Below are 6,263 nucleotides of genomic sequence, written 5' to 3'. Positions count from 1 at the left end.
TCAACAAAGGTCAGTTTAAAAGATTTTCCTCAGATTTTGAGAGGCTCTAGTCACGCTCATCCCGCTCCCCGTTTCCGGGTGAGTCCTGCCTGTCCTGTCTCTGACTCAGTATGTCAGGTCGGCCAAAATGAAGGCCGACGGCTCCTCCAACGGACGACGGCATGAACACACCGAACAGACTCGAGTCACCGACCTCGCCAGACTGTCAGACGGCCGATCATCGGCCCGGTGTGTAGCTGCTTTCAGTCACCGACTAGAAGATTTTGCAAAGACTTGGGATCGTGCAGGGTCACACACGCAAGACCACAACTCGATTTGTTTTTGAAAAGAATTAACCAAGCTAGCCAGCTACCGCTAGCGTTAGCTGGTAACTTTAAGGGAAAGTCTGCAGATTTTCTGCTCTGCCGTACATGCCAATGAATCTACACTTATAAAACAAAAAGAAATGACATCATTACGGCACAAATCTTTGTATTTCTGTCTCAGCTCCGACTACGTGAGTCCGTCTCTGTGTAACGGAGAGATTTTCCTGCGTGTCTACGACGTGTGACGTTAGACAGCCAATCACAGACATCATTGGGTCTTTGTAGAAGTATGCTGCGTGCTGATTGGCTCCCTGACGATTGAGATTTACTCCTTAGGGATTTGAGATTGGGTTCTGAATGACGAGGCATTTTTCGTTACTCAGTACTTTAGAGGCAATTCGGTTGGTGCCTTAAAATTATTGAATTCGGTACCCAGCTCTAAAAGACATCTCCATTTAGTTTCCTTTGTTATTCACCTGAATGTGATCCGACCGATCGATCAGGTAATTGATCGGCTGAACATCTGTCGGTGTGTCAGACCTGCTGCTGCATCATTTACAACCTCCTCATTCATACAATGATCACATGATCCATCACCTACACACAGCGCACAGCTGCTCCAGCTGTTGGCTCATATTTACAGGCTGTTCCCACCTTTACAAGACTCAGGCTACATTCCCCCTGCTCTGGTGTTCCCCCTCTCATTCCCCCTGCTCCGTTTCCCCCTCTCATTCCCCCTGCTCTGGTGTTCCCCCCTCTCACTCCCCCTGCTCTGGTGTTCCCCCCTCTCATTCCCCCTGCTCTGGTGTTCCCCCTCTCATTCCCCCTGCTCCGTTTCCCCCTCTCATTCCCCCTGCTCTGGTGTTCCCCCCTCTCATTCCCCCTGCTCTGGTGTTTCCTCCTCTCATTCCCCCTGCTCTGGCGTTTCCCCCTCTCATTCCCCCTGCTCTGGCGTTCCCCCTCTCATTCCCCCTGCTCTGGCATTTCCTCCTCTCATTCCCCCTGCTCTGGCGTTTCCTCCTCTCATTCCCCCTGCTCTGGCGTTTCCTCCTCTCATTCCCCCTGCTCTGGCGTTTCCCCCCCTCATTCCCCCTGCTCTGGCGTTTTCCCCCTCTCATTCCCCCTGCTCTGGCATTTCCTCCTCTCATTCCCCCTGCTCTGGCGTTTCCCCCTCTCATTCCCCCTGCTCTGGCGTTCCCGAGCCCCTAAAGAGATAAAAACACTTGGTGCACCGAGATCACTTTTGGCTTAAAACTCAAACGCTTAAAAACCAAAACGTAGCGCTGGAGATGGAGCCTCAGGTGAAGAGGTTTTTGGCACCGCCTAAAACGAATGAATTCAAAATCAATGTGAGACTCACAACTATCTAAAAGACTTTTATCAGATGTAATGATTGTAGTCGTAGCCGGGTCAACGTGTTCAGCAAGTTTTGTCTTTAGGCTTTTTCAGAGTTTGTTTATTTATGTATTATCTGCTCTAGCTTTTCCAACGTTTAAGACGCAGATATGGTGATAATAACGGTGCAAAATTATGTGAAATTGCACTTTTTTATAACTGAAAAACAGCACATTTTCTCAAGGGAGGACCCCTAAAGTCCACGACAAATACGGGTACCTAAGTCTTCTACAAACCGGGCGAAAACACTTCTGTTGATCTTCATCACACAACTGACCGTACTGACGTTATGCTGCAGGAAAATTCATATTGTTTTGGTGCTATTTTGATAATCCATTCATCAGTTTGAGTCATTTTTTAATGTAAAAACAGTCAAACGTGTGATGTCAGCATGTTAAATGTGAATATGTTCTAGTTTCTTCTCTCCTCTGGGACAGGAAACTCAATATCTTTGAGTTGTGGACACAAAACAAGACATGTGAGGACGTCATCTAGGGCTTTTTGGGAAACACTGATCCACATTTTTCACCATTTTCTGACATTTCAGAGACTAAACAACTAATCGAGATAGATTAATTGAGAAAATAATCCACAGAAGAATCGTTAGTTGCAGCCTTATATGTGTCTGCTGTCATTTAAAATCCATCATCAGCTGATTTCTCTTTTATGAAATGTTTTTATTACACCTGATTGGCTCTCTGATTGATAACCTTCAGCCTAGAGAGAGAGTGTGTGTGTGTGTGTGTGTGTGTGTGTGTGTATGTATATATATATATATGCGTGCGTGTGTGTGTGTGTGTGTGTGTGTGTGTGTGTGTGTGTGTGTGTGTGTGTGTGTGTGTGTGTGTGTGTGTCTGCTCCTATACATCCACAACAGTTCGATCCCCTCGGACACGGATCGATCAGAAGAACCGGTTCTGTGAGGGAGGATGGAGGCACATGGACGGGACGGATTCAGAAAAACAGAAATCTGAATTTCCTGCGGGGATTTCGGGGCAGCAGCCCCGGCGGTGTGTGTCCTGCGACGTTTGATCGCTTTTTTCGGCGTTTCGGCTGCGATTTTAAACGTTTTTCTGCTGCCTCCCCCCTTTGTTCTTCTTTAATGGATCGGCGTCTGGAGCCTAGCTACCTCCCAGACCCCCTCCTCCCCCACTTCTCATCCCCCTACCCTCACCACTCTCCCTTCCACCACACACAGAAAAAAAACACACATTCGCGGCACCAAAACGCCTCTTTCTTTACGTTTAGAATGTTACAGTTTTAAAAATGGACGCTGCACCGCGAGCCGCGTTGCTAGGTGCACTCGCGAAAGGCCGAGCGAGCCTCCAAAATACCCCCCGAGGGTGAAGGCAACCCTACCTGGGGTAACGTTACGTTATAACCCCCCAACAGGGTCCTTTTCATATCCTCTTACTGCGTGGGAAAACAGCAAAAAGAGGAGATTTTTAACTCGTAAAGAAGGTGAAAACAGAAGCGGCAGAGGAGCGGTGATGCGGCGGGGAGGCGAGGCGTTTTCCCCCCCAAACATCCACACACATACCCCCCCCCCCCCCCTTCATCTCCACCTCCACCTCCACCACAGCTAGCTACCCCAGAGCTGGAGAAACTACCCAACATCTCCACACAGAAACCACGCCAACAACACACAAAGCTCCGGACTTACCTGAAGGGGAAACGCGCAGAAAAGTCCACAGTCAGTTATTTAACCGTTAAATCCACAGTCCCACGCGCTGCTGCAGTTGCCGTTGCCGCTGCTGCTTCTTCTCGTTCTCCCTCCTCACATTAAAAACCTGAGTGAGCGGACGTCAGTTGGTGGCAGCACAGGGGAGTCCAGGCAGTTAAAAATGTCCCGCGTTAAAGAAAAAGTGAAATAATAATCCAGAGAAGAGAGATGTGAGAGCGGAGCGGCGCGGCTTGTCTCCCCCATTCACACACAGCCTGCCTCGGCTTGGCTCGGCTCGCTCTGTCCCTGCTCTACCACAGCCAGCGTTCCATCTGGACCGTACCACTTCACACCCGGGTGGAAGGGGGGCGGGGGGCGAGACAATTACAGGAGCTCAATCAAACCCGATAAATATAAATTAATCGCTTCAGTAAAAAGTTTAACTCCTAACTCACCGCTTTCTTTCTTAATGTTCAGAAAAGATAAGTGTTGTTTTTATGTTAAAATAGTAGAGATTCGGTGTTTTCTTAATGGATAAACAGCTGTTCCACCCTTATAAAAACTGAACTATGGTACAGTCCGGCTCTTTAATGTGCTGTTTTTCTCCTCCCAAAGCCAGATGTGTGGAGAGAGAGACCCTCAGAGAGAGAGAGAGAGAGAGAGAGAGATATAGACAGATGCAGTGATGTATATATATATACATAGAGGGAGAGAGAGAGAGAGAGAGGGAGAGAGAGAGAGAGAGGGAGCGAGAGACAGAGAGAGGGAGCGAGAGACAGAGAGAGGGAGAGAGGGAGAGACAGGGAAAGAGAGGAGGTGCATGGAAATAAAAGAAATATAGAAATAGGAGAAGAAATGTGTAGATGTGCAGAGAACGAGTGTGAAAGAGGGAGAAAAGAAAATAGACGAGAAAGGAGAGGGGAAGAAAGGGACAGAGATGGTAAATGTATAGGCGAAGAAAGACAGTGAGGGATAGAGAGAAAGAAATGAGAGAATAAAGTAGAGAAAAATGGAAATGTGGAGAGCGAGAGAACGTGTGAAAGAGGGAGAACAGAAACATGATTGGCTTACAGGAAACGAGAGAAAAAATACAAATATAGTGAAAGAGATACAGAGTCAGAGATGGACAGAAGGATACAGACAAAGAGATAAATAAAGAGAAAGAGGAGATGAAAACAGAGAGGTGGAGAAATACAAGAAAAGATCAGTAAAATTACAAACATTCATAATTTAATACATTTAGATTTTAATGATCCCATTAAAGTCACTGCAGTTGATTTTTACTTCTAGAGGATGTTCACAGTTACTCCCTCCCAGTTTATCTAAAAATATCAATGAAATACGCCGCTTATAAAATACACAGTTTATAAAATACACAGTTTATAAAATACACAGTTTATAAAATACGCCGTTTATAAAATACACAGTTTATAAAATACACAGTTTATAAAATACGCCGTTTATAAAATACACAGTTTATAAAATACACAGTTTATAAAATACGCCGTTTATAAAATACACAGTTTATAAAATACACAGTTTATAAAATACACAGTTTATAAAATACGCCGTTTATAAAATACACAGTTTATAAAATACACAGTTTATAAAATACGCCGTTTATAAAATACACAGTTTATAAAATACACAGTTTATAAAATACACAGTTTATAAAATACGCCGTTTATAAAATACACAGTTTATAAAATACACAGTTTATAAAATACGCCGTTTATAAAATACACAGTTTATAAAATACACAGTTTATAAAATACACAGTTTATAAAATACACAGTTTATAAAATACACAGTTTATAAAATACGCCGTTTATAAAATACACAGTTTATAAAATACACAGTTTATAAAATACACAGTTTATAAAATACACACGTGTGTGATTACACATCGGTCACTTCCTGCTGCCGGCTAGCTCTGTCAGAGAGACAGGTAGAGGGTTGGACAGACAGACAGGCAGTGAGACAGGTAGAGGGTTAGTTGGTTGGACATACAGACAGACAGGTAGAGGATTAGACAGACAGTCAGACAGACAGGTAGAGGGTTGGTTGGTTGGACATACAGACAGACAGGTAGAGGGTTGGTTGGTTGGACAGACAGACAGGTAGAGGATTAGACAGACAGACAGACAGAGAGACAGGTAGAGGGTTAGACAGACAGACAGTCAGTGAGACAGGTAGAGGTTTAGACAGGCAGACCGTCAGTGAGACAGGTAGAGGGTTAACAGACAGACAGTGAGTGAGACAGGTATACATATAGAGAGTTAGACAGACAGACAGTCAGTGAGACAGGTAGACAGATAGAGGGTTAGACAGACAGACAGACAGACAGTCAGTGATACAGGTAGAGGGTTAGACAGACAGACAGTCAGTGAGACAGGTAGAGGGTTAGACAGACAGACAGTCAGTGAGACAGGTAGAGGGTTAGACAGACAGTCAGACAGTGAGACAGGTAGAGGGTTAGACAGACAGACAGTGAGACAGGTAGAGGGTTAGACAGAAAGACAGTGAGACAGGTAGACAGATAGAGGGTTAGACAGACAGTCAGTGAGACAGATAGAGGGTTAGACAGACAGGCAGTGAGACAGGTAGAGGGTTAGACAGACAGGCAGTGAGACAGGTAGAAGGTTAGACAGATAGACAGACTGCTTCTGACTGGCTAGTAGTCCTTACCTAGCTACTGATCATGTGATCTTACCTAGCTACTGATCATGTGATCTTACCTAGCTACTGATCATGTGATCTTACCTAGCTACTGATCATGTGATCTTACCTAGCTACTGAGCATGTGCGACTGCCAACAAAGATGTTCCAGCAGTGAGAGGTCTCACTCTGTAGCTAAAACAGAGACCTGAACACAGGGTGAAAAGAGGAGCTGCAGCAAT

At 45.1% G+C, this 6,263-nt stretch overlaps 1 protein-coding gene across 1 annotated transcript in view; it reads right to left on the bottom strand.

The window, feature by feature from the left end:
• LOC118496489 (plexin A3-like) overlaps window positions 1-3,659 on the bottom strand; it is a 41,560-nt gene extending 37,901 nt beyond the window's left edge. Inside the window, exon 1 of the mRNA XM_036008374.1 lies at window positions 3,364-3,659. The gene's annotated coding sequence lies outside the window, so the exon portion shown is untranslated. The remainder of the gene's footprint in view (window positions 1-3,363) is intronic.
• Window positions 3,660-6,263: the final 2,604 nt, after the last annotated feature.

This window comes from Sander lucioperca, chromosome 12, assembly GCF_008315115.2.
Source record: "Sander lucioperca isolate FBNREF2018 chromosome 12, SLUC_FBN_1.2, whole genome shotgun sequence".
NCBI classification, from domain to species: Eukaryota; Metazoa; Chordata; class Actinopteri; order Perciformes; family Percidae; genus Sander; species Sander lucioperca.
This window is presented reverse-complemented; position numbering and strand designations above follow the sequence as displayed.